This window comes from Nicotiana tabacum, chromosome 2 (assembly GCF_000715075.1).
Source record: "Nicotiana tabacum cultivar K326 chromosome 2, ASM71507v2, whole genome shotgun sequence".
NCBI classification, from domain to species: domain Eukaryota; kingdom Viridiplantae; phylum Streptophyta; class Magnoliopsida; order Solanales; family Solanaceae; genus Nicotiana; species Nicotiana tabacum.
Genome location: NC_134081.1, coordinates 57,426,489 through 57,437,601, shown reverse-complemented (window position 1 = coordinate 57,437,601; position 11,113 = coordinate 57,426,489). Strand labels below are relative to the sequence as shown.

General features: G+C 32.8%; 1 long non-coding RNA gene across 1 annotated transcript; it reads left to right on the top strand.

The window, feature by feature from the left end:
- Positions 1 to 395: 395 nt before the first annotated feature.
- On the top strand, positions 396 to 10,054 carry LOC107782688 (uncharacterized). The gene is made up of 5 exons (XR_012700248.1): positions 396 to 632; positions 6,153 to 6,311; positions 6,553 to 9,499; positions 9,578 to 9,737; positions 9,828 to 10,054. It is a non-coding gene; the product is annotated as an uncharacterized LOC107782688 (long non-coding RNA).
- Positions 10,055 to 11,113: the final 1,059 nt, after the last annotated feature.

Genomic DNA, 11,113 nt, shown 5'->3' with positions numbered 1-11,113 from the left:
TAATTTATATGTACATATTACTAATATTAATAAGTGATAAAAGGAAGAGTTTTGTCATCCTCACAGTAGTGGATCTTAATTTGTTAGAGTTCTACATTTATCCTTACAATTTTCAGTTAATTCCTTTTACGTCCTGTTAATCTTATCTTTCAAAATCTTGTCCTTGACTCAAGAAAAAGATATGTATTTAAGAAACAAAAAGAAAAGAAGAAGCTGGAAAGTCTGAAAGCATTAATTGTGATTGACAGAAAGCAAAAAAGCTACAACGTGATCTCAAAACTTGCCCACATACAAAGCCCAAAAAGCTCAAAGTTCCAAGTCAACAAAAATAGGAGATAAAAAGATCTCAACTTTCACAATGCAGATGGTTATGTGGAACAAAAGTACAATAATTTTCTATATTAGTTAAAAAAGTAGATCACCGCCCAACTCTTGATTAAGTGACAAATGTCTCCTCGCATCATTGCATAGACTGATTTTACACACAGTCAAGGACAGATTTTGAAAAATAAGATTAACATGGAAGCTAAAAAGTCGGTGGTGTACTCTTCAAAAAGCCCCAGAACATCCTCTGTTTTTCATTCTATGTTTCTCTCTGCTTTGAGGCTTCCAGATTTTCTTATCTCAACCTGGTAAGTTTCTCTCCTCTATTACGTTTCTCTGTCGTTATGAATTTTTTGTGTTATGTAAACCCGCCAAAAGCATAATATGGAGGAACAAGATGAGAAATTTTTCAAATTCTTATTGCATGTCTCTCTTCGTGTGTGTTTGGAAGTAGAGAAAATAACAAGAAACTCATCAACAATAATACTTATTAACAATCTATTTTGCTTCTCTCTGTCAATAAGTTTATTTTGATTTCATCCGATAAGTCAGAAATACCGAAGAAAATTACAATATTTTTGGAAGTATTTAACTTTTAGAGAACTATTCTTTTGGAGGATCTTTTGAAACTTTAACCGTTTATCTTAGCTAAAACATTCGCACATATGATCAAATTACATTTACTCCATTGTGAAACTCATAATGACATGTTTAGTTATTCTTTCTATTTTTCTTAGTCCCTTGCCCTTTTCTTTGTGTTTTCTGATTCTTACCTTTCTAAATTTTTTTTAGTATTAGTTCACGGTTAAAAACATAAAGAACCTCAAATGAATAAGAATGTGCATTCCCATGGTTATACTAAATATAATTTAATTTATTTATGTGCTTATGTGTTATTTTGGAGCTTAGTACTCTCCTGCAAAAATATCTACTTTCGTCTTAATTTGCCTACTAAATGGGGTCTATTATACCACTGAAAGTTTGATGACAGTTTGAACGGCATCTGTCAAAGCGATACATTTTTAACGTGATGGATCGTGCAAAACAAAATAAAAAGTCTCTTTCCCAAACGAATAGGAATATCAAACGACGTGAAAAATACAAAAACATGACAGCAGATGAAAAGCAAGCTTTGTCATTACAACGTAAATTCAAATATCAGGAATCAAAAAGACGTAGACATCTTGAAAATGCAACCCCTCATAACCCAACTAGAATGGAACCCATTTCTGTATGTTCTATAAACTCTATAGAGCATCCATTTTACACCTACAAAAAAGGTGAGTGTGTACAATCCCACATTACTCGGCACAATGTCGGCTAATATTTGGACATATTTAACAACTATCTTCGTGCCTTTAGGTTCAACATCAACTGCATCTAATAGATAACAAAATATAATATCTGAGCTAGCTATGTCTGGAGGTTTGTTTTGGTTCTCTGACCCTACCAAGACATCCTTCGTGGCCTGGTTTACTTTTTGTCTGATGTTACTTCAAATATACAGGTTATAGGAGAACTATAGAGTTCCCTCTGAACATCTATCATCGACGATCAACTTATGTTCCACTTAAAAAAGTTTTCAGTTGTAAATTTTGTCGTGCAAAAAAATTTGAATATGAACCTCCTGGATTTTATTGTGACAACGGCACAGTCAAATTAACTTCTCACAAGATGCCAGTAAAATTACGGAATCTATATTTTGGAAATAGTAAAGAGTGCAAATACTTCTGAACGTATATAAGAACGTATAATAACCTCTTTGCATTTACATCGCTCGATGCAAAGTATGATAAAGATCTAGCTAAAAGAAACCATGGTGTATAAACTTTTAAAGTTCAAGGACAAATGTATCATTTGGTGGATAATTTATATCCACGAGACGGAAAACCAAAAAACCTACAGCTGTACTTCTACGATAATAGTAATGAAATAACATACAGAATGGCTTGGTCCAATAAAGTCCATGAATCAATAGTGAAGGAATTGATGGATATTTTATCAATCAATCCATATTCTATCTTTCTACAATCTTTGGTAAACATTCCTAACCTTTAAGACTTGCATATTGATCTTAGAAGTGACTCAGGTTTGGACCAGCGAGTATATAATCTGCCTAACTTGACTGAGATTGCAGCAATATGGGTTGAAGGAAATGATGGTAGTGCTATTCGTGCACCGTATATTCAAATCTATACTCACAGCAATAGTGTATAAAGAGTAAATTATTACCATGGATGATATAATATTAGCTTTACAATACCTGTTATTTTTTCCGTATGGTCAAAGTGGGTGGCATTGTGGTATTAAGAAGATTTATAGGACAGAAAATATTTCTAGATATCCCAGAACTTTTGAAAATGAAGAGATACCAAATATAAGAAATGTTTGCTCTCTTGACGGATATCTTAAAGTGGAGGCTGAAATTCTATAGAAAGAAAAGCGAAAAAGGAAAACAGTGTATGTACGTGAATATTATTGTTACAAACTGCAAATGAGAGATGATGAAGGATGAAATTTTACATACTAGAAGAATATTTCAACAATATACGGTTGACGAATATATAAAACTTGAAACACAAAGATTGGATTTTATTTGGTTTAATCAGGATTTATTCAGAATAGATGTATTGCAGGGACTCATTGATATTTTGAGATTTGGTGAAAGAGATGCTTCAAATATCGAAAAAAAGAAATTTCTTTCAAATTCTTTTATTGGCGGGCCTAGAGATATGCGTCAACGGTATATGGATGCTATCGCATTAGTCCAGCGCTTTGGTAAGCCTGATTTATTTATAACCATGGCATATAATCCATCTTGGCTAGAAATAAAGGAACATTTAGAATCAATGGATGAAGCACAAAATAGACTTGATCTCATTAGACAAGTGTTAAGAGCAAAAATAGAAGAATTAAAAACGGATATCCTAAAATGAAATATTTTTGGAAAAGTTGCAGCTTTTATGTATACAGTAGAATTTCAAAAATGAGGTTTACCTCATGCTCATTTTCTTATAATACTAACTAATGAATACAAGTTGCTAACACCAGAAGATTATAATAATATTATTAGCGTTGAAATACCCAATGAAGATGTAGAACCAGATTTATACTCACTCGTTATTCGACACATGATGCATGGTCCTTGTGAAAATCTTAACCCTACAAATTCTTGTATGAAAATAGACGACGGTTGTAAGTTTAAATACCCAAAAAGCTTTGTTAATCACACTTCTAAAGGAGTTAAATTTTATCCAATTTACAAAAGGCGAAATACATGAGTAAAGGTTTTAATAAGAGAATAGTTTTTGGACAACTCTTGGATTGTTCCATACAACTCTTTTTTGCTTGGTAAATTTGATTGTCATATGAATGTTTAAGTATGCTCTGACATTAAGACCGTGAAGTACCTTTAACACTTGTAAAGGACATGACAAGATTGCATTTTATATGCATACCAGTGAGACAAATGTAGAAATAGATAAAATAAAGGAATATCAATTTGCTAGATGGGTGTCGCCACCGGAAGCTACATGGCGCTTGTTTGGTTTTTTTCCGAGTTTATGTTCTCTCCATATTTATCTTGAAGGACAACAATTTATTTCATTTAAAAGTAGTGTAGATATACGTACTATTGTAAATAATCCAATGAATAAACGAACTATGCTAACAGAATTCTTTTACATGAATAAAACAGACAAGGATGCTAAAAAACTAAAGTTGTTGTATCAGGAATTTCCTAAATATTTTGTACGGTCTGCTAAGGACCGAACTTGGACACGCCGACAAAAAGGATGTACTATTGGCCGTGTTGTGACATGTCATCCGACAGAAGGCGAGCGGTACTATCTCAGGTTATTATTAATGAATGTTAGAGGTCTAAAATCTTACAAAGATTTACGAAATGTCAATGCAGAACCATGTAATACCTTTAGAGAGTCTGTTGAAAAATGAGGAATGCTACAATGTGATAACAATTTGATTGAATACATGTCAGAAGCAACAAGTTATCAAATGCCACACAATTTAAGAAGATTGTTCACTACATTATTAGTATATTGTAATCCTATGAACCCAAGAGAATTGTGGGAACAATTTGAGAAATCAATGTCTAAATATCATAAGCTAATAGCCAACATTGGAAGAAATGAGATCTGGTTTCAAGTTTTGAGCCATATTAATGACATATTGCATTCTATGGGTGCTGACATAAATGAATACAAACTCGTTCAAGAAACAATCAAGCCTTCGATAATTGCAAAAGAAGCAAAGGAAGTTCATTTTGAGAGGACGATTACTGTCAGTGAACAAGACATATCATTTTACAAGAAGTTAAATAGAGACCAACTTAAAGTATATAATACAATTATTGAAAGAATATTCTCATGTAGAGCAGGAGCATTTTTTATTGATGGTCCAGGAGGAACAGAAAAAATATTCTTATATAGTGTTTTACTTGCAACTAAACGGTCTAAAGGATATATAGCATTATCACTGGCTACTTCAGGTGTAGCTGCTTCCATTCTTCCTGGTGGACGAACTACACATTCATGGTTCAAAATTCCAACAAATGTTAATGATAGTTTTAGTTGCAACATTAGCAAACAAAGCGCACTTGCATGCTTAATTATAGAAGCAAAATTAATTGTATGGGATGAAGTATCTATGAAAAATAAAAGAACAATTCAGGCTTTTGATTTTCTCTTGAAAGACCTCATGGATGCAAATACAATATTTGGTGGAAAAGTAGTGGTTTTTGGATATGACTTCAGACGAACGCTTCTCGTTGTTCGTAATGGAAAAAAAGAAGATTTTATTAATGAAAGTTTATTATACTCTGATATTTGGGAAGAATTTGAAAGATTGCCATTATCTGAAAATATGAGATCAAAGGCAGATCTTTCATTCTGTGATTATTTAATGAGAATTGGAAATGGACAAGAAAAAATAAAGTCTACAAATAAAATCGAGATACTAGATACTTTAACTATTCCATTTACCAATAAAAGAGAATCATTAGAAAAATTATTCACAGTGACGTACCCAGATATGCACACACTCTTTTCATTATTATCTTACTCAAGTTCTCACGTTATTCTGACAACGAAAAATAATTTCGTCAATGAAATGAACGATATGCTTATAGATCGATTTCAAGGGACACTAAAAACTTTTGTTGGTATTGATGAAACCAATGAACCTAATGATCAAGCACAATTTGAGGGCCTATTGCATACTTTTAATCCCGCTGGTTTGCCACCGTATAAATTATGTTTGAAAGAGAATTGCCCGATTATATTATTAAGAAATCTAAATCCATGTGAGGGCTTATGTAACGGTACACGATTGACTTACTGCGACTTTAAAACACATGTTATAAGTGCTAAAATTTCATCAAGTGATTTTAAAGATATGCATGTGCTTATACCAAGAATACCATTATTATCATCTCAGGATGAAAAATTTTCTATTCCATTTAAGAGGACCCTCTATACGGTTATGTTTTGCTATGACAATAAACAAAGCACAAGGTCAAACATTAGATTTTGTTGGAATATATTTGCGAGACCTGTTTTTTCGCATGATCAACTTTATGTTGCTTTTATCAAGAGCAAAGAGCTCAAATTGTGTGAAAATACTAATTCGACCACCAATAGCTGCTAACCATGATGACCACTCTACATATAATATAGTTTATGATGAAATCATTCAAAAAGCTATTTTTGCAAAGTTAATATAGCGCGACCAAGTATTGCTTTGTTCTTTTCATGTATTATAGTTCTTTACATGTTTACTATTCAGCATTTTACTCTTTTCGTTCCTGGCAGTGACTGCTACAAAGTATGGAGTATAGACTTAATATTAGTGACATAACTCCACAAACTAGTGAGTGGACCTGTAAGGTTCAGGTTATTGAGAAAGCTAGAACAAGGCAGAGAAAGGATGGGCGAACAAGATTTCAAATTGCGATTGTCCAAGATGATACGGTAATCTAGCCGCTACAATGCTTAGTTGCTATTCCAATATTATATATATTCTCTATTAAAGAAGACAAAATTTGTCCTTTTACATGAAATGAAGAAAATAAAGTTAACTTGATATTGGAAAAATAGTTGTGATTTGGCACTTTATTTTGAGTTGTGCAATTGGATTTATACATACTAGAAAAATAAAATATATTCAGTTAAACATTGTGCACCGTTTAACTAATTACAATAACAATTGCAGGAAGAATAAGTTGTTGTTGCTTTGTATGGGGATGACATAGAAAAATATCAAAATAAGTTCACTCCCTTCTGCACATATCTGATATCAACTGCAAAAGTTAGAGCGTCCCTTCTGCACATATCTGATATCAACTGCAAAAGTTAGAGCGTCTTTACTGTATGGAATTCCTGTTAATAGATTTGAATGGGTTCTGGACAGATTTACAGTTGTTGAGCGAATTAAAGAAGACAACATGGACGATCCGCCATTACCAGCTCCAACGAGATTAAACATAGTATATTTGGCGAATCTGGACCAACAACCACAAAATGCTGAGTTTGGTAAGTAATATTTTGTGTAAACTGTAACAGGTAATACAACATCATTATATCATATTATTTTTGGTCTTATATATGTTATACCGCAAAATAATATTTGCAATACCCCTATAAACAGACATCCTCGCTATTGTTGTAAGTTGCGTTGTCATAAAGATCGCTGGCGTCCACGGTAATAAATGTCGACAAATCATTGTTATGGATAAAGAGTAAGTTTAAAACATTCTACTTATTTGAAAATTTTCAGTGAGTTTAGGCAATGCTAAAGCAATTTAGCCAATCGTATTGAATTTACTATTATACTTGATTCAATATATTCATGTGTTGAGCTTAAGTTGAGGTCTATTGTTGTGTGTGATTAGAAGGTCATTGAAAAGATTTGAAGTGGAATATATTAAGGGGTGTTGTTAATTATTTCTATCTAGAAGACTGGCAGATAATGCAACAGAAGCCCCCCTCCCAAATTAGTCTGCAAGAGAATGAGGGATCTGGGAGCCTTTCAACATTTTGGCATTGAGGTTGTTTTAGTCTCTGTAGTGAATTAGCCTACTGATCGACATATGATATCAAATAACCTATTCTCTCTGCCTCTCTTTGGTATTTTACTTTCTGCCCTATTGGGCTTCCTAAAAGATGCACATAAAATAAGAGTTGAGCTAATGTTTGCTGGTCACAGTAGCTGGTCCAGAATAGAAATAAGCACACTACATGATAATGAATAAGCCGGTTGGTATCAAAGTTTTTCGTGTATCTCATAACTGAATTTCAAATGCGACTCAGTTTCTTTTTACAAGATTTAAGATGATTTGAGATCAATTTTCTGCAAGTTTTTGCTTATTGGATTGCAGAATCATACTTAGTTAAGTAATTTCTTGTCCAATTTGACTTTACCCCTCTGTTTGAAGACCTGCATTGTTAACCCATTGGATCATTAATTTTCTACCTTTTCTGTTGGAATGACAAAGGGACCATGCATGACAATAACTTCTAATACCTTTATTGCTGGTAAATACCTTCATTCTCCACCAAAAGCTAGAGGAAAAACATATGTTTGGTAGTGATGCATCCGTTATTTAGAAATCCTAGATCCGCCACTGTCTATTATCTGTCGTCCAACAAAATCTGTTTTACAAGGATCTCACACATGGGAAAATAACTCAAGATGTCATGTTTTGTGGTATGACCAATTCTTCTGACCTAACATATTCAGTCCACTCTTATTCAATTTACGAAACTTCTCCTTCTTTCTTCAAACTCATACAGTTTAACGCATCTTCTTCTATTCCATTAATTTCAAAGGAGTCATTATTACTCAAAGATCCATATAACTAATGTTGATTCCACTTATAAAGGATCCCAATGCCCTTCATAACTAATGACATTGGTTAATTTTCTTTGTTTCCTATAGCATGTTTCAATAGTTCACTTAGGCATTTGGTATGATGGCACAGATGGAAATCGAAGACTCTTAAGTAGTTTTCTAAGTTCTTGGTTTGGCAATGTAGTCACATATAAGATATTGTGGATACTCTGTCAAAACAAATAAAACTTATCTATGAGTCAAACAAATTGATAATAGGTATATTGGAAAAAAGTACTGTAGGTGTAGAGTACAACTAAATAACATAAAGAAAAACATTTAGTTCTCAATAACACAACAGCTCTTTATGTGATTAAGTTTAAAACAAGCTATGGAAGTTGAGTGCAACTAAATAGTATGTACAAGTGGTGGAAAATTGTCAATTTCTTTTATTTAGTTTGTTATGATGACAAAGATTAAAACTTCAGTTTTGTTGGCTTTTACAGTAAAATGGCTACTTTGTTTCTTATTTTCTATTCCCATTAGTTGTTAGCAGGGAATTTATTGAGCATTTGGAGACAATTATCAGTGTTGTTGACAATAGATTTTGGTGATTATATGTTTGTGCTTTTAATGTGAAGATGCCAGTTAAGCACCTTTTTAGTTTGTTTTTCGTATAAAAGACAAGGGAAAGGTCTAGCTCATTGCTACTTATTTCTTTTCTCTCTATAGCCTTCACCATTGTATTTTCACTTTGTGGGAAGATTTTGCTGAAACTTATGGAAATGAGCTAGCGTCACAAGTTGACAAATATCCAGTAATCCTAGCAAAACGAATTGCACGGTCTTCTTATGCTAGTATGGACTAGATTTTAACTTTCTTTTATACATTAATGAATTTAGATTTTTTCGTACTCATAGATGTACAACACAGGAACATCGTTGACAACAAGATATAATTCTGCAATATTGGTAAACCCATTCTATCCACAGGCTGCAGAACTGATGAACTGGTATGAGATAAATATACGAAAGTACTACATCAATATAGTCATGGACAAAAAGATAATTATATATATATATATATATATATATATATATATATATATATATATATATATATATATATATATATATATGTGTGTGTGTGTGTGTGTGTGTGTGTGTGTGTGTGTGTGTGTGTGTGTGTGTGTGGTGAAAGATAATGAAGAAACGTTGAGCACATATACACAAAGTAGTTCTGCAGAGACAACTTCATCGCCTCTTCTTGTATCACTACATGACGAGGCTGTACCTATTGCAAATATTCAATCACAACCAGCGCTATGCATGTAACATATACTACTACATATATTTTGGTGGCAGAATACATCGACAACCCCTTAAAATTGTTCTCACTTTTCACTTAGATACTTTATCTTTTCATGTGGAAGGTAAAATGTCGCTGCTAGATGATGAGCAACGGTTTTATGAGTTAATGTGTTCAAAATGCAAGCAATTTGTTAGAACTTCCATCATAAAAGTTGTCGACAGTGTGAATTGCGATCAACATGCAATGTTAACACTCAGGTACCATAATTTTGTTTGCTTTTCAAATTGAAAGTACTTTCTCATAGATTTTATAAATGCATAATAACATGCAATGATATTGTATAACAGGTGCCGAATTCAAGTTGAAATTGCAGATAGAAGTGGATCGACAATTGCAACAATATTAGGTGAATCTGCAGAAAATTAAGTGGATTATTCCTCATTTATATATCAAAATTTAGAAGACTCTCCAGTAATTCTTTGTTTTGCAGTAATTCTTTGTTTCGCGATAAGTAGAAGAAACAACACTAACTGATCTGAACAAATTGCGTGATTCCGTTTAGTTCTTATATAAACTCAATCTCTTAATTAAATTGCAAACTGATTCAATGTAAGCACATCTCTTTTACTTTCAATTTTCTCATTCTCTAAACACTACATATCAGAAAGACTCAACACACTAAATTTTGTCATGGCTAGATATTAATTCCTTTTCCCCTGATGCTTCATAGTAAGACATTTGGTGGAATAAAGAAGTTGTATATGCAACTATGGATTTGTTATAAAGATACCTATTATTCTTTGAAGTGATACAAAAGATTATAAATTAATAGGTTGTAGGAAGTACTATCGGATAGGTTGTTGCACTAAAGTTTCATTTTGTCGCTTCTTTGTATATACCACAAAATTTGAAAATCTCTATAATAAGAGACGTTGAATCTACTACAACAAATAGAACTATAGTCTATACAGGTACTGTGTTGGAAGTTATTGAGTCATTAGATTTATCTTTGTCACTAGTGTAACGACCCGACTTGTCGTTTTGTGAATTAGCATCTTGTTCAGCGATCTAAAGTCTCAAGCAGCTTTGTGATGTGTATTATAACATGCGTGTGTGGTCAAGTTTGATTTTCGGATAATTCGGGATCAAATTGGAAGAACAATTCTTATTTAAGAAGCTTAAAAGAAAGAATTGACCGGAGAGTTGACTTTTGAGAAAACGACCCCGGAATAGAGTTTTGATTATTCCAATAGTTTCGTATGGTGATTTCGGACATAGGCGTATGCCCGAAATTGGAGTTGGAAGTCCGTAGAACAATTCAGCGCATTTTGGCAAAATTAGAAAGTTGATGTGTGCTAATTATATTATTTTGTGTGTAGATGAGGACTATTAATATGATGGATATAAATTGGATATGATAATAAGTGTACGAGGCATATTATAAGTGATGTGTGGTCTAAGAAGAGCCCCAAGGCTAAGTCAAGTTGGAAATTATACGATGGGGTAAAGTTTCAAGTGAGTTCGCACAAGACCTAAATTCAAACGAGCATAACTCTCAAGATATGAAGAGTTATATGGTTATATCAAACGAAAGGTCTATGTGTCTAGATTCTAATGATTCAAACCGTTGGTC